This window comes from Macaca nemestrina, chromosome 10 (assembly GCF_043159975.1).
Source record: "Macaca nemestrina isolate mMacNem1 chromosome 10, mMacNem.hap1, whole genome shotgun sequence".
NCBI classification, from domain to species: domain Eukaryota; kingdom Metazoa; phylum Chordata; class Mammalia; order Primates; family Cercopithecidae; genus Macaca; species Macaca nemestrina.
Genome location: NC_092134.1, coordinates 110,368,591 through 110,393,771, shown reverse-complemented (window position 1 = coordinate 110,393,771; position 25,181 = coordinate 110,368,591). Strand labels below are relative to the sequence as shown.

At 42.8% G+C, this 25,181-nt stretch overlaps 1 long non-coding RNA gene across 1 annotated transcript; it reads right to left on the bottom strand.

The window, feature by feature from the left end:
• Positions 1–642: 642 nt before the first annotated feature.
• On the bottom strand, positions 643–18,850 carry LOC105484272 (uncharacterized). The gene is made up of 6 exons (XR_011609248.1): positions 14,570–18,850; positions 11,266–12,349; positions 10,980–11,174; positions 3,676–3,850; positions 2,429–2,592; positions 643–976 (listed from the first exon to the last, which is right to left on the bottom strand). It is a non-coding gene; the product is annotated as an uncharacterized lncRNA (long non-coding RNA).
• Between the last annotated feature and the right edge of the window lie 6,331 nt (positions 18,851–25,181).

The window sequence follows — 25,181 nt, the reverse complement described above, 5'->3', positions numbered from 1 at the left end:
CTCTACCAAAAATACAAAAAAAAAAAAATTAGCTGGGCGTGGTGGTGCACAGCTGTAGTCCCAGCTATTCAGGAGGCTGAGGTGGAAGGATGGTTTGAGCCCAAAAGGCAGACATTGCAGTGAGCTTAGATTTTGTCACTGCACTCTAGCCAGGCCAACAAAGTCAGACCCTGTCTCATAAAAATGGCTGGGCATAGTGGCTTATGCCTGTAATCCTAGCACTTTGAGAGACTAAGGCAAGAGGATTGCTTAAGGCCAGTAGTTAGAGACCTGCGTGGCTAACATAGTGAGACTCCGTCTGTCTGTCTGTTTGTTTGTTTGTTTTGGAGACAGAATCTTGCCTTGTCACCCAGGCTGGAGTGCAGTGATGGGATCTCGGCTCACTGCAATCTTTGACTCGTAAGTTCAAGTGATTCTCCTGCCTCAGCCTCCCGAGGGGCTGGGACTACAGGTGTATACCACCACTCCCAGCTAATTTTTGTATTTTTAGTAAAGATGGTGTATCACCATGTTGGCCAGGCTGGTCTTGAACTCCTGACCTCAGGGGACCTTTCTGCCTTGGCTTTCCAAAGTGTTGGGATTACAGGCATGAGCCACCATGCTCCCATCTGTATTTAAAAAATACACACACACATACACACACATATATAATAAAACAAACAAAAAAACTAAAGAAAACAACAGGTTTGTGGGTAATTTTAGATTTATTTTGTAGATTTTCACTGGGTAAGAATAGAATGTTAGAAATGTATGTTTACTGTAAAGCTTACCTCAAAGGATCTCATATTATTTGTTTGTTTGAGACAGGGTCTTGCTATGTTGCCCAGGCTGGTCTTAAATTCCTGGGCTCAAGAGATCCTTCCAACTCAGTCTCCTGAGTAGCTGGGATTACAGGCATACACCACAGCAGCCAGCTTTGGATCTCATATTACTTGGGGAGCTGGATAGTGATGATTCTGCTTCTCCCTCTTTTCCCCTAGTAAATGGAAATAAATGACAGTATGGTTATTCTATTCTATTCTATTCTATTCTATTCTATTCTATTCTATTCTATTCTATTCTATTCATTTGAGACAGGGTCTTGCTCTGTTGCCCAGATTGGAGTGCAGTGGCGTGAACATAGCTCACTGCAGCCTCAATCTCATGGGTGCAAGTGATCCTCCTATCTCAGCCTCTAGACTAGCTGGAACTATAGGCATGTGCCACCATGTCTGGCTAATTTAATTTAAAAAATTTTTTATAGAGACAGGGTCTCGCTATATTTCCCAGGCTGGTCTCAAACTCCTGGGCTCAAGCCTTAGCTTCCCAAAGTGCTGGGATTATAGGAGTGAGCCACTGTGTCTGGCTCTATTTAAAATAAATAAATAAATGAAATGAAAATACAATTGGAACTTTATTTGCTCTTTGATGACCTTTCGTAGCACCTCAGTTTCTCATGGCATGCCTCTTGCTTGGTTTACATCATAGAATTTCTGGCATAATAGGCCAGGCATGGTGGCTCACACCTGTAATCCTAGCACTTTGGGAGGCTGAGGTGGGTGGATCACCTGAGGTCAGGAGTTCGAGACCAGCCTGGCCAATATGGTGAAACCTCAACTCTACTAAAATACAAAAATTAGCCAGGCATGGTGGTGGGCACCTGTAAGCCCAGCTACTTGGGAAGCTGAGGCAGGAGAATTGCTTGAACCCGGGCCCGGAGGTTGCAGTGAGCCGAGATTGCACCACTTTACTCCAGCCTAGGCAAAAGGGTGAAACTCCATCTCAAAAAATAATAATAATTTCTGGCATAATCTCAGAAGATTTGGCTGGCTGTAATGGCTCACTCCTGTAATCCCAGCACTCTGGGAGGCCAAGGCAGGCAAATCACTTGAGGTCAGGAGTTCTAGTCCAGCCTGGCCAACATGGTGAAATGATGTCTCAAAAAGAGGGAGACTCTGTATCAAAAAAAAAAAAAAAAAAAAGAAAGAAAAGAAAAGAAAAGAAAATCTCAGAAGATTCTTAGAAATTTCTTACCACTGTTAAAATAAAATAAAATAAAAAACTTCAGTAGAATTAAATGTAAAGGAGCTTAACTGAGCAATGAACAATTTGTGAACAGGGCAACCCCTGGAATCACAGCAGATTCATAGCAAATCCAGCTCAGCTACGTGGTGGAAGATTTATGGACAGCAAAATGAAAGTGATATACAGAAAACAGAAGTGAAGTACAGAAACAACTGGATTGGTTACAGCTTGGCACTTGCCTTATTTGAACACGGTTTGAACATTTGCCTAAGTCTGATTGGCCAAAACTCAGTGACTGGCACAGGTGTGGGCTAGGGTCAGTTTACACCTCCACTTTTTACGGTTCATGACGTACAGAAAAACCTTTAGGCCAAACTTAAATATGTGAGAAGGCAGCTTTAGGCTAAACTTGATTTAAACCCACCTTGTCTCAGTTCTCCTGGTTTCCAAATTATCTTCAGGCTTCATTTTCTTCCCTAGCTCAGAAGCATAGTGATTATCCATCACTATTTCCGGCATTAACGCCTTCAAATCTCTTATTCTTCTGTTTCACTTGTGCTATAATCATCCAGACGACAACAGACCTAGCTAAAGAGCATATAACGTTAGGTTTCACATCTGACAAATATAGATTCTGCTATTTGATCTGCAGTGGACTTTTGCTCACTATTATCCAGCCTCCTTTCTTTGGCAAAACCATCTTAATGTGCACAATGCTGTATTCCAGTCCTGGAGGCAGCTCCTCAACTAAGAATATGACTCTGGCTAAGGCAGACAGTGTCTCCGCACCATCTCCTCTCTCTGGAATTGGACTCTGGGGTGGAGTGATCCAAAGGTATTAAGCAATACACAGGCAGCTATGTCCTAAATAATCAATCTATTCATTTCTACTACTAAGGCCTTTGAAATGCTTTGGTTTTGTTTTTTACATACTGGTTCATTAACCTCCCCTTTTGTTTTGTCCCTCTTGTTTCCACATATTTTTCCAAGGAAATCTCTTTTATCTTGTGATAAAAGTGATTTTCTGTTGTTTGCAACCACAAAACCCTAACTAGTGGTGGCAGCTTGTATTAGTGACTTAAATCCTGCATAATCAGGAAAATTATATTTACACATTTAGACATCATGAGGATCAAACGTGAAAACAAACTCAAGGGGTCTAGTATGCAATAGCCACAATAAATCCATGCCCTTTAAACTCAGGTGAACCTCCAACACAGCTCCGCAGTCTTTTTATTTGGTCTGGGCCATCTGCTTCACCAAATCCCCTCAGAGGGTTTTACAAACATTTACAATTTTCTTCAGGCTGCCCATTCTATCTCTACCTCAATCTCAACAGCCTGTCTGGAATGTTACAGGAGAATGTCAAGGAGATAAGACCATGTTTGCAGAATCTCAGAAGACTTTTTTGATCTTGTGATTCATGCCAGGGTCATGATGTCTTAAAACTCGGTTTACAAGAATACACTTTTGAAAAAACACATTAGGACATTGATTAGAATCACCTTACCAATACCTGCATCCTATAATAAGTGTTTTGCAATACTCAGGGAGTGGCTCAGTGGAGTGAGTGAGGTTGTAATCTGAGCTGCTACTGAAATCCTTCTTTATAATTTGATAGTGTTGGACTTGTTGGACTTGAAGGTCACATCTGGTTACACAGTAACTTACCATCTTACTGTGGGTTCTGGTATGCCAAAGAAGGCAGTACTCTCCAGCCTTTGTTTAAACAACTATAGGATCAGAATGTTCCTGCTTTGTCCTGGTACCAGAGACACTGTTTGAAATTGTTTGTGTCTTCTTTTCAGTCAATCATCCAAACATTCAAACATCGAGATTACTTGCACTACAAAAAATGTATGTATGTCTTAATTATGAAAGCATTCTCAACATACCAAACTACAAATATATCAGCTATACATTTCTGCAATCTCAATATATATAAAATAGCACTACGAGATGAAGGAACGTTGATCAACTTGAAAAGATAGTTTTGGGGTATATAGAACCAAAGCCTCCAACCTTTCTCACTGATTTCTGGATAAGGAGGCCTCCTTTATGTATTTTTTTCTTTTTACCCTCTTTCTTTCCCTTCCTTCCTCCCTGCCTTTATAAAGCTACCTAAACAATCTAGGACTAGCATTAAGTTTGTTGGACATGGCATTTTTCTCAGTACAAATATTTCAATTTTTCTTTCTGCTTAAAAATTAATTTTATATTTATTTTAAAATTAATTAATTTATTTATCTGAGATGGAGCCTCGCTCTGTTGCCCAGGCTGGAGTGCAGTGGTGCAATCTCGGCTCACTGCAACCTCCACCTCCTGGGTTCAAGCTATTCTCCTGCCTCAGCCTCCCAAGTAATTGGGATTACAGGTGCGAGCCACCATGTCTGGCGAATATTTTGTATTTTTAGTAGAGATGGGGGGTGGTCTCACCATGTTGGCCAAGATGGTCTTGAACTCCTGAGCTCAAGTGATCTGCCTGCCTCAGCTTCCCAAAGTGCTGGGGTGCTGGGATTACAGGCGTGAGCCACCACGCCTGACCCCTGAAATTTTTTTTTTTTTGAGACAAATTCTTGCTCTTGTCCCCTAGGCTGGAGTGCAATGGCACGATCTTGGCTCACCGCAATCTCTGCTTCCTGGGTTCAAGCGATTTTCCTGTCTCAGCCTCCCGAGTAGCTGGGATTACAAGTATCTGCCACCACGCCTGGGTAATTTTTGTATTTTCAGTAGAGACGGGGTTTCACCATGTTGGCCAGACTGGTCTCAAACTCCTAACATCAGGTGATCCGCCTGCCTCGGCCTCCCAAAGTGCTCGGATTACAGGTGTGACCCACCACGTATCTTAACATTTAGAAACTCACATTTCTAGCAGAGTGTGGTGGCACACACCTGTAGTCCCAGCACTTTGGCTGGCTTAAGCTGGTGGATCGCTTGAGCCCAGGAGCTTTATACCAACCTGGGCAATGCAGTGAGACCTCACTCTACAGTTGAAAGAAAAAAAGAAGGGCAGGGTAGGGCAGGGGAGGGGATGCGAGGGGAAGGCAGGGGAAGGGAGGGGAAGGCAGGGGAGGGGAGGGGAAGGCAGGGGAGGGGAGGGGAAGGCAGGGCAGGGAGCTCGTGTTTCCTTGGATGAAATGTGTTTCTTCTTGTGGTCCCTGACCAGTTTTAAGCTTTAGAACTGTGGCACTGTGTCTGGAATTGGTGGGTTCTTGGTGTCGCTGACTTCAAGAATGAAGCTGCGGACCCTTGTGGTGAGTGTTATAGTTCTTAAAGATGATGTCTCCGGAGTTTGTTCCTTCTGATGTTCAGATGTGTCCAGAGTTTCTTCCTTCTGGTGGGTTCGTGGTCTCGCTGGCTTCAGGAGTGAAGCTGCAGACCTTTGTGGTGAGTGTTACAGCTCTCAAAGGCGGCACATCTGGAGTTGTTTGTCCCTCTAGTGGGTTTGTGGTCTTGGTGGCTTCAGGAGTGAAGCTGCAGACCTTCACAGTGAGTGTTACAGCTGATAAAGGTGGTACAGACCCAACGAGTGAGCAGCAGCAAGATTTATTGCAAAGAGCAAAAGAACAAAGCTTCCACAGCATGGAAGAGGACCTGAGGCAGCCTGCTTTTATTATCTTATATGACCCCGCCCACATCCTGCTGATTGGTCCATTTTACAGAGAGCTGATTGGTCGATTTTACAGAGAGCTGTTTGGTCCATTTTGACAGGGTGCTGATTGGTATGTTTACAAACCTTGAGCTAGACACACAGTGCTGATTGGTGCATTTACAATCCTTTAGCTAGATACAGAGTGCTGATTGGTGTATTTATAATCCTCCAGCTAGACATAAAAGTTCTTCAATTCCCCACCCAACTCAGAAACCCAGCTGGCTTTGCCTAGTGGATCCTGTGCTGGGGCTGTGGGTGGAGCTGCCCTCCAGTCCCACACCAGGGCACCTGCATTCCTCAGCCCTTGGGTGGTGGATGGGACTGGTCGCTGAGGAGCAGGGGGCGGTGCCCGTCGGGGAGGCTCATGCTGTGCAGGAGGCCACCAGGTGGGGGGCCTTGGGCATGGTGGGCTGCAGGTCTCGGGCCCTGCCCCACAGGGAGGCGGCTGAGGCCCTGAGAGAGTTCCAGGGCAGCGTGGGCAGGCTGGCAGTTCTGGGGGACCTGGTGCACCCTCCACAGCTGCTGGCCCGGGTACTAAGCCCTTCACTGCCTGGGGCCACTCGGAGTGTGGGGCCCGCTGAGCCCGCACTCACCTGGAGCTCACACTGGCCCACGAGCGCCAGGCACAGCCCCGGTTCTTGCCAGCACCTCCCCCTCCACACCTCCCTGCAAGCAGAGGGAGCTGGCTCTGGCCTCGGCCAGCCCAGAGAGGGGATCCCACAGTGCAGGGGCAGGCTTAAGGGCTCCTCAAGTGCAGCAGGAGTGGACGCGGAGGCCAAGGAGGTGCTGAAAGCCAGCGAGGATTGCTAGCATGTTGTCACCTCTCAGCACTACTAACTGGCTTCTAGGCAGCCTCTCCTGCTAGATGGGTTTGAAGTACAGAAATGATTTCATCAGCCTGAGAATGGAGGCTCTAGAGATTCAAGCATGTGGAGAAGTTCTGGGTGCTCAATCTGAATGCCAATCATTTCACTGGTGAAAATAAGGTTCATAGCTTGAATAAGAGGAAACATCCATCCACTTGACATCAGGCTTCGTTCCTGATTAAGGGTACATATTGATACTGGAGTGCTGGAAAGGGAAGAGTGTGGTCCCTTTAAATAATACAAAAGGGAGGAAGGGAAGTGCTGGATAGAGAAAGGCATCGTCTCTGCCTAGGGCTCCACCCCACAGACCTAGATGAGGACAGGCATTTCCTGCCCAAATCTTGCATTTCCTGCCCAAATGTTGCATTTCCCAAGACCACCATGGCCTGCCACACCCCCACCCTGGGCCTGTAAAAACCAGAGACCTTAGCAGGCAGACACAGTGGCTGGACATTGTGAGAAACACATTGGTGGAAGAAGACGCAAGTGGCTGGTCGTTGAGAGGAGCACACCAGGAGAAGAGCACACCAGCAGGCACCAGCACACCGGCAGGCCACCAACTGGTGGGACACCACCGGCAGGCAGGATGAGGTGGACGTTGGCCAGGACAGTCAGAGGAGAGCTGGGGCTGCCGAGTGGTCCAACTCCGGGGGAAGACTATCTCCCTTCTGGCTCCTCCATGGGCTGAGAGCTACTTCCACTCAGTAAAACTTTGCACTCATTCTCCAAGCCCACGTGTGATCAGATTCTTCCAGTACACCAAGGCAAGAACCCAGGATACAGAAAGCCTTCTGTCCTTGCAACAAGGTAGAGGGTCTAATTGAGCTGGTTAATACAAGATGACAAACTAAGAGCATCCTGTAACACATGCCCATGGGGGCTTCAGGAGCCGTAAACATTCACCCCTAGACACTGCCATGGGGTCGGAGCCCCACAGCCTACCTGTCCGTATGCTCCCTTAGAGGTTTGAGCAGTGAGGCACTGAAAAAGTGAGCCACACCTCCATTGCATGCTCTGCGAGGGGGACAGGGAAACTTTCCCATTTCAATATCAACTTGCAAGTGAAAACAGTTTCTGATATTGTGTGTGTATGAGCAGGCTGCTGCTGCATGTAGCTTGTGATTGGGCCTTATGATGTTATTCCATAATTATAATATTTAGTGCGTAATTATTGCATTATATGCAAATGTTGTATTGCATTATGAACTCTTGCTCACAGCACAGTTACATCATAGAAATGTGGGGACAAGAGCTGCAGGAGGTAGAGTGTCTGTACTAGAGATGCCCTGGGGGACATAGCTCTTAGAACTTGGTTTCATAACATTAGTTTCAGAGAAATTTAGGTCTGAAATCTAGAGCATTCCAGGGAGGAGTTGGTCTTGAACAATTTGTGTAGGAGTGGATTTGGTAAGGTTCTGAGTCTTGGGATAGGCACCATGAAGTACCTGAAGAAGGTGATGGCAGACAGAAGTGGATTATGAGACTGGGTGCAGCTCTTCCTTTTATATTTTCTGCGTAAACTGGTAATTAGGGTGAGCCTTCTGCTTTTAGGATGAGCTAAAACTATAAATAATGGTTTGGTGGACATATCAGTGGCTTCCTCTGAAAAAAAGGGAAGCTTTTGCCATTTCCACATTCCATCTTGCCTTTGCCCTAGGGATTGTACCAAACAGACACAACTCATTTTGGAGTTAAATACTTTTTAAAGTATTTGTTCGTTTATTTATTTGTAGAGATGGGGTCACCCTCTGTTGTCCAGGCTGGTCTGGAACTCCTGGCCCAAAGTGATCCTCCCACCTCAGCCTCCAAAAGTGTTAGGATTATACAGATGAGCCACCACATCCGGCCTGGAATACTGTTATTAAAAAATGTTTCTATTCCTAATCAAAAGCTCCCAGAAGTAATCCCCTCAAATAGAGCCAACACAGCTATCAGTTGGGAAACCTGTGGGACTTTCAGACTCTTGAGCAAGGAGTTGGATATAATAATGGAACTGAAAAAAGAGAACAAATCTAGGAATTTGGATTTGGAAGTCATCAGCATACAGAGATGGCAGCTAAGGGCAATGACAGAAAAAGTTAGAAAGAGAGAGTGTTTAGAATAAGAAAAAAGAGATGAGGACTAAATTGTGAAAAATACTGACATTTATAGAGAACTAAAGGAAGAAGGTCGGCAGTGGATAAAAGCCAGGGAAGAATGGTGTCACACTAGTCAAGGCAAAAGAGAGTCAAGGAAAACAAGAAGGTATAGAGTGAAACCTCAGAATATAGTTTCAGAGTATCCAGAACCAAGATAGGGAAATAATTAGTAAAGAGGAATTAGTCAAATTGTAAGAGCAAGAGGGTAATGGATGCAGCAAAGTTCCTGAAGAGATGGGAGAAGATCATAAAGAATACAAGGGAAGTTTGGTAGTCAGCCTCCAAGATGGCTCCCAATGATCCTTCCTCCTGGTAGTCATGCCCTTTTGTCAGCCCCTCCCACAATTGTCCGAGTGACTAATTGAATATGGCAGAGATAGCATTATGTCATTTCTGAGATTAGGTTATAAAATATACTGTGGCTTCTGTCTTGGTGACTTTCTCTCACTCGCTTTCTCTCTCTTCCCTGATCATTTGCTCTGGGGGAAGCCAGCTGCCATCTGCGGAGAAGCACATATGGTGAGGAACTAGGGGGTTCTTGCCAACAACCATGTGAGGGAGCTTGGAAGGGAATCCTCCAGTTCAGTTAAGTCTTCAGACAATGGTAGCCCTAGTTGACATCTGGCTGTAATTCTCATGAGACATTCTGAGCCAGAACCACTCCACCATGTTGCTCCCAGATTCCTCAAATCCGAAATGGTGTGAGATAATGGACGTTTGTTGTTTTAAGCTGTGAAGTCTGGGTAATTTATTATATAAAAATAGATAACACAGGAAGGATTGGTTTTGAACAGGAGGGTAGACTGCTTCCTCTGAGAAGTTACCATGTATGGTCATTTTTGTAAAATCTTGTTCTTCAAGTTTACCCTTTATTGCTTAGGCTTGGTATCTTAAAATATTTCAAATTCTAAGTTACGACTAGACTTAAGCCATTTTTATTGCTCATCAAAAAATATTTTAGACTGGATGTAGTGGCTCACGCCTAAAATCCCAGCACTTAGGGAGGCTGAGGTGGAAGGATTGCTTGAGGCCAGGAGTTCAAGACCAGCCTGGGCAACATAGTGAAACTCCCTCTCTCCAAAAATATATATATATATTTAAATATATATCTTTAAATAAATATATGTTGATATGAATGTATACATTTACATATAAATACATATATAAAATTAGAATTTCCTACTTTTTGTAACAGCCTACTCAAAGTTGGCTATAATACCTATTTTCTTAGGTGATATCCATTTAATCATTCATTTGATAAATATTTATTGTATGTGACATTAGTATTAACTTTATAGAAAGCAATGTTGCTTTTAAAGTGATTAGTAGGATGATAAATGAGCTATTTGCTAGTATATCCAAGTTATCTAATAATAAGGGTTTACTGAACAAAGAAGTATGGGTAATAGCATAAAAGTATAAACAAATACCCAAACAGTATACATGAGAAGTTAATCATCTTGGCAGAAGAAAATGATACATACAAAAAACCCAAGAATGTGTGAAGAACAGTGTGAGAATGTATCCAGCCAAAATTATATTCAACGTGAAAATCATGTTTGCATGATGAACTGTATAGCATGAGTTAAAACAAATGAATACCCCTGATCACAAAACAATGAGAAATTCCTGCAGCAAGTGGGCATAACTGCCAAATGGGATAATATAAAAGAAGTATGAAGGGAAAACTAATTTTGAGGCTGTAACCATGTGGAACTGAAGCTAATTCTTCAAGTTCTGCTTCAGGTTATCAGGAATTGTGCTCCCGTAATTTAACCATTTATGATAAGTATAAGATTTTCACACAGAAAAATTATTCTGCTGGTGGAATGTGAACGATTACGTCAAACTTGTAAAATTTTCTATCATTTTCATTATTTATCTCAGACTTTGACTCTTGTATTCTTTTCAGGAAGGACTTGTGTGCAATGGTGCAAAGTTTGAAATACCAAATGTGCCTTAAAGAAATTAGAGTTGTTAGGCTGGGGGCGGTGGCTCACGCCTGTAATTCCAGCACTTTGGGAGGCTGAGGCGGGTGGATCATGAGGTCAGGAGATCAAGACCTTCCTGGCGAACATGGTGAAACCCCGTCTCTACTAAAAAAAAATACAAAAAATTAGCCAGGCGTGGTGGCGGGTGCCTGTAGTCCCAGGTACTCCGGAGGCTGAGGCAGGAGAATGGCGTGAACCTCAGAGGCCGAGCTTGCAGTGAGTCCAGATCGCGCCACTGCACTCCAGACTGGGAGAGAAAGCAAGACTCTGTCTCGAAAAAATAATAATAATAATAAAAAATAAAAAATAATTTAGAGTTGTTAGTCACCTTCTGTTCTCCTTTGTTGTATTTTGGGTTTTACTGGGTGCTGGAGCTGCTGTACCACAGTGATAGCCTGGGGCTTGGCCAGGTCATGGAGCCTGGGCAGAGGTGGTGAGTTGATGAACAGATCCAGCTGTCAGCATAGCAAGGAGGTCCAATCCTGTGGGCCGGGGACAGTCCTCACGGTTTGCAATTCATCATCTGTAAGAAAAATTGTACTACTTGAAAGACCTTGACTTAAATTCTTGCTTTACCATTTAATAACTCTGTGATACTGAGCAAGAGACTTTACCTCTGTGAACCTCGATGTCTTCTCCACAAAATACCGTAGAGGACTACGTGCTCGCAAACGAGGCATTCCCGATAAGTCCTGCTCTTGCAAACGAAGCAGGGCATTCCCAATAAGTCCTGCTCCTACAAACGAAGCAGGGCTTTGGGGGCTTGTTTATGTGTAAACATCTTGAAAATCCAGAAAGTCAGGGAAAGGCCAGCAAAACAACAATGTGTCTTGTGACTTGGCAACATTCCACAAACGACTGCATAAAATAAAGCAGAGCCAGCCATTCGAGGCGGCCGCCATGTTTGTCTTGTCTTGTGTTGTCTTGTGTGTTCATTCCTTTGTTTAGGAAACACGCGGACCCCAACATCTGGCACAGCGAGCAGGGTCCGTGGCTCCATCAGAGCAAGGAACTGGAGAGGGAACACCCTGGGCAGGTAAATAAAGAAAGGGGAACCCACGGGAAAATTATGGGGAATTCCACCTCTCTGGCCTCTGAATATTTGCGGTTACTCCAGGGACTGTTGATGTCTATAGGAGTAGAAGTTAGTTAAGGAACACAGGACTTTGAAGCGATTGTTTGCCCATGTTGAACAACATTGTTATCGGTTTCAATATCAAACCAAAGTGCAGTTAAATTGAAAGGAATGGTTACAAGTGGTTAAAGTCCTGCGTCGAGCTCATCAGGGAGGGCAAACGATGCCTCTGACTTTGTGTAGTTCCATTACTCAGGCATTAGAGTTACTTGAAACGGACTCAGAGCGTGGTGATACGGCCACAGGAGGTGAGGCATCTGAACCTTTAGAGAGGAATGATCCTAGAGAGGAACATATTTAAGCCCCAGTTGTTGAGGACAAGGAATTGGAAAAAGAGCTAATGCCTCCTTCATCTGAAGGAAATTCTGATTTGCAGCGCATTTTAGAGATGTTACAACAGTTGTTAAAATTGCAAGGTACCGCTGCTCCTGTTTCTCCTATCTCTCCACCATGAGCCTTCCCTGTTACCTTCCCTTCTGCTCCTTTGGAAAAGGATTTCCCTTTGCCTCTACCTACAACCTCTTTGCCTATGTCAGGTCAGGTTTTCTCTGTGCCTCTTCCTCCTGTAGGAGAAAATAAGGAATTGAAGGAGAAGGATGATTTCGAGGAATTAGATTTATTCCCAATAACACGGGCTGCTTTCAGCCCCAAAGCTCAGTTCCCAAACGGTGGCCAGAATGTGACTTTTACAGCCCAACAATTTAAATTTTTGAAAGAAGTGAAAGCTGCAATTTCTAATTATGGACCTCAGTCACCATTTGTTCTTGGTCTTCTTGATTCCTTCTCTTTAGAACATATGATGATTCCTATTGACTGGGAAACGTTGGGACAGGCTGTCCTTGATCGTTTGCAATGGCTTCAATTAAAAAGTTGGTGGTGGGAGGAAGCAAGAGTACAAGCTAGAAAAAATGCTACCCGAAATCCCCCAGAACCTACTGAAGAGCAGCTTAATGGGTTCAGGACAATAGGCCACTCTTAATGCTCAGGCAGGCCTAGATGATATTGCTCTCACTCAGATTAAAGCCTTGTATATAAAAGCGTGGACTAAGGTTGAAATAGCGGGTAAAACTTCTTTATCTTTTGTAAAGATCCTACAAGGAGCCACTGAGCCGTATCCAGATTTTGTAGCCCATCTTCAAGATGCTGTATTAAAGACTGTAGGTTCAGGCCCTGTTGCTAAAATTCTTTTGGATACTCTGGCTTTTGAGAGTGCTAATCTCGAGTGCCAAAAATTGCTGCGTCCTCTAAAAGCTAGTGGAGCTGATTTAGCTGAATACATTCGGGCTTGTGCAGGTGTTGGAGGAGCTATTTACAATGCTCAATTGTTTGCTGGGGCACTTTCTAAGGCTTTAAAAGGCAATTCTAAATAAGGTATATGCTATCAATGTGGGAAACCTGGTCATTTTAAAAAGGAATGCCGGAAAAAATTAGGCTCTTCTGCTCTAAAAGAAAAAAGGTTACCATCTGATATGTGTAAACGATGTGGCAAGGGTCGACATTGGACCAATGAATGCCGTTCAAAAACTGATAAAAGTGGGAATGTATTGTCACCCCTCTCAGGAAATGGGAGCCGGGGCCCACAGGCTTGGGGCCCCAACAACTACAATGCAGGCCTACCCCAGTACCCAGTGAGCAGTGGCTTACAACATCAAGGAATGACCTCGAGTCCTCCTTAAAGACATCTTACCCTACCCCAGTTTCTCAGCTTTATGCTGCCACTAAGCAGAGTGCCGCTGCTGACCTAGCTATTGTCCAACCTTATACTTTATCTCCTAATGGAGGAATATATAAGTTGGCTACCGGAGTGTGTGGTCCTTTGCCAAAGGGACATGTAGGACTTTTACTAGGTTGAAGCAGCAGCGCTATGCGGGGGTTAATGGTAGTCCCAGGAATTATTGATCCTGATTTTACTGATGAAATCCTTATTATGCTACAAGTTTCACAATTTATGCTCCTAGAGGCAGGGGAACATATTGCACAATTGCTTTTATTGCCTTTTTTTTCCCCTTTCTTATCTAGAGATGTGTCTCGTCAAGGAGGTTTTGGTAGTACTGGGAAAACTGTTTTCTGGGAAACTTTAGTTTCTGATCAAAAACCTTTATGTTCATTGCAAATTAATGGGATACTTTTTGAGGGATTAGTCGACACAGGAGCGGATGTATCTGTTATATGCTTGGCTCAATGGCCTGATCATTGGAAAAAGAAACAAGTATCAGTTACTCTATCCAGCCTAGGTACTGCTTCTATAGTCTACCAAAGTGTCGAGCCCCTGAGCTGTGTAGGACCTGAAGGACAACAAGGAAAAGTGTTCTTTTATGTTGTTCCCATTAATATTAACCTTTGGGTCCGTGATCTTTTACAACAATTTGGTGCCTTTTTAAGCATTCCTCATATTTCTTCAGCTGCCAAAAATATGATGTCCAAAATGGGCTACAGTCCTTTAAACTCTTAGCCACCGTCCACAAGCCTCAAACTTTACAATTGAAGTGGAAAACTACAACTCCTGTTTGGGTGGAACAGTGGCCATTATCTAAAGAAAAACTTAAGGCTTTAAAGAATTTAGTTAAGGAACAATTGGCCGAGGGGCATATTGAACCAAGTACTTCTGCATGGAATTCCCCTGTGTTTGTCTTGTCAAAAAAAAAAAAAAAAAAAAAAAGGGAAAATGGCACTTATTAACTGATCTTAGAGCTGTAAATACTTGTATTCAGCCTATGGGGACTTTATCCCCTGTAGCAGAAGAAGAATTGTCAATTGTAGAAAATAGAATTAGTGAAGCTCACCTTGATTATATTGCACCCAATCTTCCACTTTTGTTGTGTCTTTTTCATACTCGCCATTTGCCAACGGCCATTTTACACCAAGATAATAATATTCTGGAGTGGCTGTTTTTGGCTAATAAAGCCATTAAGAAAATTCACCCATATATTGATAAATTGGCTGAATTAATTATTAAAGGATGACATCGAGCTTGTCAGTTGCTTGCTGCTGACCCTATAAAAATTATTACCCCATTATCTAATCAATACATTGAATCTCTGTTGGAAATTCATAAGGGTTGACAAGTGGCTTGCGCTGAGTATACTGGTTCTTTTTCTCAGCATTATCCTAGTAATAAATTATTTGCTTCTCTGCAACAATATTCTTCACTACCATATAATCCTATCTCTTACACTCCAGTTAAAGGTCCCACCTTTTTTACTGATGCTTCAAGCAATGGAAAGGCTGGATACTGGACTTCAGACAATTCAAAAATTTCTCACTATCCATTTGAATCAGTACAACCAAGGGGAACTTTTTGCCATTCTTATGGTTCTACAAGATTGGTCTCAAACCCCTTGTAATATAGTTAGTGATTCCCAATATGACCATTATTTCCTCAAACTCCTTTACAAAAATTATTTTCTTTATTACTTGTAACTCTTACTTCCCGCACTGCCCCCCTTTTTATCACTCATATTCGTTCTCATTCAGCTTTGCCAGGACCTTTATCTTTTGGCAATAGTCAGATTGATTCTTTACTTATTGACAGTGTCCAGTGGGCTCAGGATGAGCACCAACTACATCATACTAATAGTTTAGGATTACAACGGTGATTTTCTATAACACGCCGTCAAGCCTGAGCTATTGTCAGAGCCTGCCCATCTTGTGCTCCTATTATTGCACCTTTTTTAAGTCCAGGTATTAATCCTTGAGGCACTCAACAAAATCACATTTGGCAAATGGATGTAACTATGTTCCTTCCTTTGGTCGTTTAAAATATGTTCATCATACTATTGATACATGGTCACATTTCCAGTGGGCTATGCCATTACCCTCTGAAAAGGCTGACTCTGTTATTACTCATTTACTTACTTGTTTTGCAGTTATGGGAGTCCCTGCTGAATTAAAAACTGATAATGCCCCTGCTTATTGCTCTCGCAAATTGGCTGCTTTCCCTCTTTATACCATATTCATCATTCCACTGGTATTCCATTTAACAGTCAAGGTCAAGCAATTATTGAAAGAGCCAATACTACCTTAAAATTACAACTTTTAAAACAAAAAGGGAGAGATGGGCGAGATTCCCCAAAACATCAAATTCTGAAAGCCCTTTTTACTTTAAATTTTCTCAACCATTGGCGCCAATTACAGCAGTCTGCAGCGGTGAAACATTTTCAACAGCCTTTAGAAAAGCTGCAAAACAGTAATCTGTGGGTGTATTATCCTTCATTACAAGGGAAATATTTAAAAGAAAAGTTTTACAATGGGGCCGAGGCTATGCTCTTGTCCGTACAGGTGCCGAAGACGAGTGGTTTCCATCTCGACGGTTGAAACAGTGCCATGGCGAAGAGGAGCTGATCCGAAGAGTTCCTGAAGGAATTCCAGGAGCTAAATATGAGCGCTCAGAGAACATTCACCTTTGGAACTCGACGTGCGGAGGCCCCGACATGGGGACAACTGAAAAGGTTAAGAAGCTGAAGGGGTTGTTCAACAAGCTGGGCAGCCCAAAACCCCACTGACTTTATTCCTGGCTATGCTGACTGTAGTAAATTGTCAGGTAACAGCTGGAGAATTTACATACTGGGCTTATATTCCTTTTCCACCCTTATATCAAGGTGTGGCCTGGGGAGACAGAGAAGTCCCAGTATTTACTAATGATACTGCTTGGATGCCATTGCCTTTTTAAAACCAGGATCCTGAATTAAACACTGGCACAGTAAATAGTTCATATCAATTTGGGGTTGAAGGGTTACCTATATGTCTTGGGGGTAGTCCACATTGTCTGCATCTTTCTCATGAGGCTTGGGCTGTTCGCTATAACCATAGTCATATCTCTGCCTTTCCTATGATTATTGTTGCTCAAAGCTTTAAGTATAATCATACTGCAGTACTTAATGATACTCTGCCAAGTACATTATCTTTATGCCCCATCCCTGATGTGTCCGGAGGTGTTTCCCAACTAGAGTGGACTAGATGTAGAGGTAGTGGGCCACGATTGTTGTTAGAAGTAAAAGGGAAGAGTTGTAAATACCTTGTTACAGATTGGAGTGTACACGGAGATTTTCAGACTAAATTCAGCCATGTCAACCTGCGTTGGCATAAAGGTAATCATAGCATTTCTGCAGATGACAATGAAACTATTATTTGGCATGATGGTGGTCTATCACCCCCTATGCCACATTTGGCTAATACCTCACAAATACAAGGTCATATTTGGAAGTTGCTAGCTGCTGGTAAACCAATGTTCACTTTCACGGGAAACATGTCCTTAAATCTTACTAATATTGCTAACCCTTTCCATATATCTTTGCATCGAAATAGTTCTAGATATGTTATTGCATGTGTAAGAAAGCCTTACTTGTTGTTGACAGGAATTTTTAAATGGGATAATAATACAGGAGTAGTTAACTGTACGGACAATTGTACATTCTTAAGTTGTATAAATACTACTTGGTGGAATAATAATTGGAATGAGTCTCATTCCGATTTATATATACTAAGAGCCAGAAAAGAAACCTGGCTACCTGTAAACTTAACACATACTTGGAGTGAATCTGCTGGGGTTACTCAAATTTACAAGGTTATGCAAGATCTTGTCTACTGCAGTCGGAGGATGGTTGGAATCCTCGTGACTGCGGTGATAGGACTTGTAGCAATTGCTTCCACTGCCGCTGTTGCTGGATTAGCTCTACACCAGAGTATACAAAATGCAGAATTTGTGCAACAATGGCATGAACAATCACATTTGTTGTGGCAGCAGCAACGAGACAGATGCTCATTTGACTGAATGAGTGGATAATCTGGAGCAAGTGGTTTCTTGGTTGGGAGATCAGCTAACAGTGTTGAATACCCGAGCTTTGTTGAAATGTGATTGGAACACTACCCAATTTTGTATTACTCCTGTTCCTTTTAACAGCACTGTACATAACTGGACTGAGATAAAGAGACTTTTAATTGGTCATAATAATCTTTCCCTAGAAATACAGGAATTAACACAGAACATTTCTGAAACATTTTGCAATCAGTTACCATTGCTGACTGGTGCAGATTTGATGACTGGTATTGCACAAAGTTTGACATCTTTGAACCCTATAAGCCCTGTAAAAACTTTGCTGACCTCTCTTTCTAGTAATGTATTGATTGTTGTTCTTGCCTTTGTCATTTTCATAGTCTGCTGGAGATGGTGCCAAAGGGCAAACACCGAATCCCAGTGAGCCCAATATGTAATGATGGTTTTAAAAGAAATTGAAACTTGTAAATAAGGAAAGGGGAAATGTAGAGGACTAAGTGCTTGCAAACGAGGCATTCCTGATAAGTCCTGCTCTTGCAAACGAAGCAGGGCATTCCCAATAAGTCCTGCTCTTGCAAACGAAGCAGTGCGTTGGGGGCTTGTTTATGTGTAAACATCTTGAAAATCCAGAAAGTCAGGGAAAGGTCAGCAAAACAACAATGTGTCTTGTGACTTGGCAACATTCCACAAACGACTGTATAAAATAAAGCAGAGCGCACCATTCGAGGTGGCCGCCATGTTTGTCTTGTCTTGTGTTGTCTTGTGTGTTCATTCCTTTGTTTAGGAAATACGTGGACCCCAACAAAATACAGCTGAAAAAAATCAGCTGTAATTATATCCTGTTTTTCTTCTTAAAGGTCAAATGAGCCTGGCATCAAATATTTGTGAAGTCTTTTTTTTTTTTTTTTTTTTTTAAAGATGCAGTTTGGCTATTGTTGCCCAGGCTGGAGTGCAATGGCACGATTTTGGCTTACTGCAACCTCCACCTCCCGGGTTCAAGCAATTCTGCCTCAGCCTCCTGAGTATCTGGGATTACAGGCATGCATCATCATGCCCAACTAATTTTGTATTTTTAGTAGAGATGGGGTTTCACCATGTTGGTCAGCCTGGTGACCTGACCTCAGGTGATCCACTTGCCTCAGCCTCCCAAAGCGCTGGGATTACAGGCATGAGCCACTGTGCCAGGCCTATGTGAAGCCATTTTTTAAAACTTAACACTCCTATAAGCAGAATTTTTTTTTTTTTTTTTTTGAGACAGAATCTCACTCTGCCACCCAGACTGGAGTGCAGTGGTACGATCTTGGCTCGCTGCAACCTCTGCCTCCTGGGTTCAAGTGATTCTCATGTCTCAGCCTCCGGAGTAGCTGGTATTACAGGCATGTGCCACCATGCCCGGCTAATTTTTATATTTTAGTAGCGATGGGGTTTCACCATGTTGGCCAGGCTGGTCTCAAACTCCTGACCTCAGATGATCCACCCACATCGGCCTCCCAAAGTGCTGGGATTACTGTTGTGAGCCACCTCACCCGACCTTAAACAGAATAATACTGTTATCATTCCTTTATGCTTGAATCTTTATGTTCTTGACAAAAGCTCATATAGGCTTTAAGCTATGAATACAACTTGGGAAAGGCTAATAGCTAATTCTAAAAAAAGAGTCCTGGCGCAGTGGCTCACACCTGTAATCCCAGAACTTTGGGAGGCCGAGGAGGGTAGATCACGAGGTCAGAAGTTCAAGACCAGCCTGGCCAAGATGGTGAAACCCATCTCTACTAAAAATACAAAAATTAGCTGGGCATGGTGGCAGGCACCTGTAATCCCAGCTACTTGGGAGGCTGAGGCAGAGAATTGCTTGAACCCAGGAGGTAGAGGTTGCAGTGAGCTGAGATCCCGCCACTGCACTCCATCCTGGGTGACAGAGTGAGACTCCATCTCAAAAAAAAAAAAAAAGGAAAACCATCTTTTCTAAAAATCATTAAAACAATTGAAGTTAGTTTTTGAATAAGAAAATAATGGCTATAACAACTCTATATCACTAGGCAACATTAAATCTTTATCTCCTCAAGATTACAAAGACTTTCTATTTAGTATACCAGAAAAGGACCAATTTTTCCAAAACCAAAAAGCCAAGCCTGTTAGCACTTACTATCACAAATGGTTGCCACAAAAACAAAATAATGAAGGTTGAATTTATGGCTTAAAAGGGAAGCCTCTAGGATCTTTAAAAATATTTTTTCTATTTTTAAATATAACATATTCATTGTAGTAATTTTGGAAACATAGTACAAGTATAAAGAAAATTTTTGTAACTTATAATCACATTGCTGAGAGATAACATTTTGTTAATGTTTTTCCATAGTTTTTTTTTTCCCAATTTTTATCTTCATCTTGTCAGCTTTTTTCCCACATATTTTTTATTATGAGCAGTACCATAGCATTACATAAGCTTTTTTCTTTTTTTTTAAGATGGCTTCTCACTTTGTTGCCCAGGCTGAAGTGAAGTGGCTCAATCTCTGCTCACTATAGCCTCTGCCTCCTGGGTTCAAGCAATTCTCCTGCCTCAGCCTCCCCAGTAGCTAGGATTACAGGTGCCCGCTACAAAGCCTGGGTAATTTTTGTATTTTTAGTAGAGATGAGGTTTCGCCACGTTGGCCAGGCTGGTCTCGAACTCCTGACCTCGAGTGATCTGCCTGCCTTGGCCTCTCAAAGTGCGTGAGCCACCATGCCCAGCCAGCATTACATAAGCTTTCAAAACATGATTTTTACTATCATATTCTAACAGGTTTTTTTTTTTTTTTTTTTTTTTTCTTTTTTGAGATGGAGTCTCGCTCTGTCGACCAGGCTGGAGTGCAGTGGCGTGATTTTGGCTCACTGTAAGCTCCGCCTCCCAGGTTCACGCCATTCTCCTGCCTCAGCCCCCTGAGTAGCTGGGACTACAGGTGCCCAACACCACGCCCGGCTAATTTTTTGTGTTTTTAGTAGAGACAGGGTTTCACCGTGTTAGCCAGGATGGGCTCGATTTCCTGACCTCGTGATCCGCCCATCTCGGCCTCCCAAAGTGCTGGGATTACAGGCGTGAGCCACCGTGCCCAGCCAAAAGATTATTTTTTTAATCTGAAATTATTTCCAAGGTAAATATTTTTCTTCCAGGTATTTTCCTAAGGACCCAAGTTCAAAACCTTGCATTACTCTGGTCTCCCTTTCTTTTTATTTTGTCTTATGAGAAATCAAGTCTGAATTGATTCGGTTCAGAATTAAACCTGAATCTGATCACTAAATTCTATTAATTCTTTTCTTTCTATGTCTATCCACATAGCTCTGGCCCGGCCAGGCCCCTGTTTCCTCAACCCAGATTATTGAAGTACTTTTCTGATTTTTTTATTTCTTTGTAGCCTCTTTTCTCTATGGTAATCTATTTTACATATCTCTTTGCATCATTACCCTGCACAAAAATATTGACTGCCTCTACCTTATACAGCAGAGGTCCCAAACTTGAGCTCCAAGGCTGAACGTAGTCTACAAATTTGTTTTACTACAACTCCATAGTGCTCTGACCATTATTTTTAAATTTGTTGGAATCCTTTCAGTGGGCCGTAGGTTTCACTGATTTGTGTTACCTGCCTGGCCTCTAGGCTTCCAGGTATGGTTGAGTAGACTTTCCTTTTTTTTTTTTTCCCCCTGAGATGGAGTCTCCCTCTGTTGCCCAGGCTGTAGTACAATGGCACAATCTTGGCTCACTGCAACCTCCACCTCCTGGGTTCAAACGATTCTCCTGCCTCAGCCTCCTGAGTAGCTGGGATGACAGTTGCACACCACCATGCCCAGCTAATTTTTGTATTTTTAGTAGAGATGGGGTTTCACCATGTTGGCCAGGCTGGTCTTGAACTCCTGACCTCAGGTGATCCACCCGCCTCAGCCTCCGAAAGTGCTGGGATTACAGGCATGAGCCACTGCGTCCAGCCGACTTTGCATTTTATAACTGTGCACATAACATCTAAAGTTGTGCAGTGCACAACCTATATAATCTGTACAACTCTACCCGGTGGCCCTATGGAAGCCTATGGACGTTTAGTGTGAACTCTAGTCTGTAAAACTAATGTCCTATCTAGCCCTGCCCACCATATCGACTAATCAAGCCCATCCTGTACCATAGTCTGGAAAAGGCTGACATTCCTAAAAATTTTGCACTCTAAGATAAGCCACGAAAACCAGAAATATTTGGAAAGCCTTGAATTCCAAGATAAACCATAAAGTTATTTTTTATGCAAAAGACAGAAACATTTTATTTTTCTTTTTATCAAAACTGACCCCAAAGTTATCCAATCAGAATTATTGACTAATATATAACAATCTGAGCTATCTCCTGACTTTGTGATTTTTTTTTTTTAGACAGTCTTGCTCTTGATGCCCAGGCTGGAGTGCAATGGTGCGATTTCAGCTCACTGCAACCTCCACTTTCTGGGTTCAAGCGATTCTCCTGCCTCAGCCTTGAGAGTAGCTGGGATTACAGGCACCCACCACCATGTCCGGCTAATTTGTGTATTTTTAGTAGAGATGGGGTTTCACCATGTTATAATTCAAATACTTTTTTAAAAATTAGATGTGCTAGTTCTGTACCAACTTGTCTTTTTTTGCAAGTTAAAGTGCTAGTCGGTTCTCAAATTTGTCTCTGAATTTTGCAGGATAGAGTATAACATTCCTTAAATCCTAATTCCAAGCTCTTTACAATGTGTGCCCTACATCTCTAAAGTTTTCTCCTTTGCATAAATACTACACTTGAGACAAACTAATTGTTTTCCCCCAACATAAACTTTACAATTCTCTGTCGCATTTCTACTCTCCAATACTTCTGCTTCTTTCTCTCTCTCTTTTATCTGCATCCCTTCCGTTCTTCAAAGCCCATTTTGGTGGGTTTTTTTTTTTTTTCCTTTTTGAGACGGAGTCTCGCTCTGTTTCCCAGGCTGGAGTGCAGTAGTGTGATCTTGGTTCACTACAACCTTCACCTCCCAGGTTCAAGTGATTCTCTTGCCTCAGCCTCCAGAGTAGCTGGGATTACAGGCACCTGCCACCACACCTGGCTAATTTTTGTGTTTTTAGTAGAGATGGGGTTTCACCATGTTGGCCAGGCTGGTCTCAAACTCCTACTTCAGGTGATCCGCACGCCTCAGCCTCCCAATTTGCTGAGATTACAGGTGTGAGCCGCCCCACCCGGCCTTTCAAGGCACATTTCAATCCCACCTCCTTCACAACGTGTTCTTCAGCCACCTTCGTTTTAATCTTTTTTTTTCTCTGCACTCTTTCTAACCTTATCATTTACTTGACACTATGCAAATTCTATATGTATATGTATTTCTCATTCATTTTTAGTAATTATCTTTTTTCTTATAAAAGTAATACTTGTCCAATTTAAAATACAAAAAGTATTGAGAAACAAACTGAAATGTTGAATCACATGTGATACACACACACACACACACACACACACACACACAAGTTGGCTGAATATCTGTTACTCTTGGGATGGGGAAACAATCATCTAGTCATCTGCCAAAAGGTATAAACCTAAAGTTTAGAAACAGAAATCTGACTTTATAAATGTTACAGTTCTATATGATATTTGTTCCATGGAGTAAATCACAAAGTTTCTCTGTCTCTGTTTTTTGTTTGTTTGTTTTTTTGAGATGGAGTTTCACTCTCCTCACCCAGGCTGGAGTGCAATGGCACGATCTTGTCTCACTGCAACCTCCACCTCCCAGGTTCAAGCAATTCTCCTGTCTCAGCCTCCCAAGTAGCTGGGATTACAGGTGCCTGCCACCACACCTGGCTAATTTTTGTATTTTTAGTAGAGACGGGGGTTTCACCATGTTGGCCAGGCTGGTCTCGAACTCCTGACGTCAAGTGATCCCACCCACTTTGGCCTCCCAAAGTGCTGGGATTACAGGAGTGAGCCACCGTGCTTGGCCACAAAGTATCTCTTTTGTCAGGTGAGTTTTTTAACTTTTAAAAACAGGTCACAAAGTGAGCCAAGGATGGTGGCTCAGCCTGTTATCCTAGCACTTCAGGAGGCTGAGGCGGGTGGATCATGAGGTCAGGAGTTTGAGACCAGCCTGGCCAACATGGCAAAACCTCATCTCTACTAAAAATACAAAAATTAGCCAAGCATGGTGGCGCACGCCTGTAGTCCCAGCTACTCGGGAGGCTGAGACAGGAGACTCACTTGAACCCCAGGAGGGAGATGTTGCAATGAGCCCAGATTGCACCACTGTACTCCAGCCAGGGTAACAGACAGAGTGAGACTCTGCCTCCAAAAATAAAAAAATAAAATAATGAAAAGCTATCAGATTGGTTATTGATACTTTCCACATCTGAAGAAATCTACCTTATTTTCAAAAGGCCAAAAAAGGAAGGGTTCCCTACCCCAGGTTAAAATATAGTAAAATCTCTGAGTAATTCATAACAAATAAAGCACCTTCACACTACCATAAATCTCCACGCTGTGTTCCAATCTGTTGAGTGCCTGAAGCCAACGACAGCTTTGGGGGTCCCCTCCCTCCATAATCTCTGTGCAGACCTCCACTTCACCCCAGATGCCTTTTGGAGTTTTCATTCTTTATTACAAACAATTGATAGTTTCTCAAAGTTTTATATACAGCATAAAGAAAATGCGTACCCTTACTACTACACTGGGGGCACAGGGTGGGGAAGAGACTCAAAGAATAAGAGCCACTGTTTGCTGAACATCTATGTACTGAGAACATTCCATCCTCAGAACCACCCTTATAAACTGTTACCATCCTCATTTTACAGATGAGGAAAATGAGGCTCGAAAGAGTTAACTAACCTAAGAGACCCTGAAGTCCTAGCATTTTCCACATGGAACCTGCAGGTCCCCTTTGCCTGCAGTTGTTCCTTCCACCTCTTCCTGCGCAGGACCTTAGCCCCTAACAGCTCATCCTGTCCAGGCTGATAAATCCAAAGTGCCCAATGGCTGCTCATCTGCAACCACGATTCCTCCCTCTTTCAAGAATCTCTTTGCCCAACTCGTCCCCAAACTAGCTGCATTCTGGCTGACAACCCCCTCTCCCACTCCAGCTAAAGTTTCATAAAATTCTTGCTGTTTCCTCCCCAAGACAGGCCGTATTTTAGCTCCTTCTCAGGCCTGACATTTTGAATAATGTCTATGCTGATGGTGCTCTGGCTGGTTTTTTTTTTTCCACATTAATTTCACCAAAGCCACGCAACTTCCCACACAGTGAAGAGATTGAGACCCTGATCTCTTCACTGCCGTACTATATCGGTAGTTTTCAACTTTAAAATCACTGGTTGAATTGTTTGTTTGCAACTTGAAATGTCCTTTCTTATAGAAGTGATACCATGGTCTGAAGCCAGCCTTTTCAGCTGTTATAATCATCCTGAAGCTGCCATAAGTGGAGGAAATAAGGCAGTAATGAAATAAAAGATTGCATTTAAGTGAATGAAAGAAACAGATTTTGGTAGAGTGACCATATAATTTACTATCCAACCAGGATACTCCGGAGAGTGAGAAGGTGCTATTAATAATTACACCAGGACGACAGGCATAAACTGAGGGCTGTCCTGGACGCATCAGGACATATGTTCAC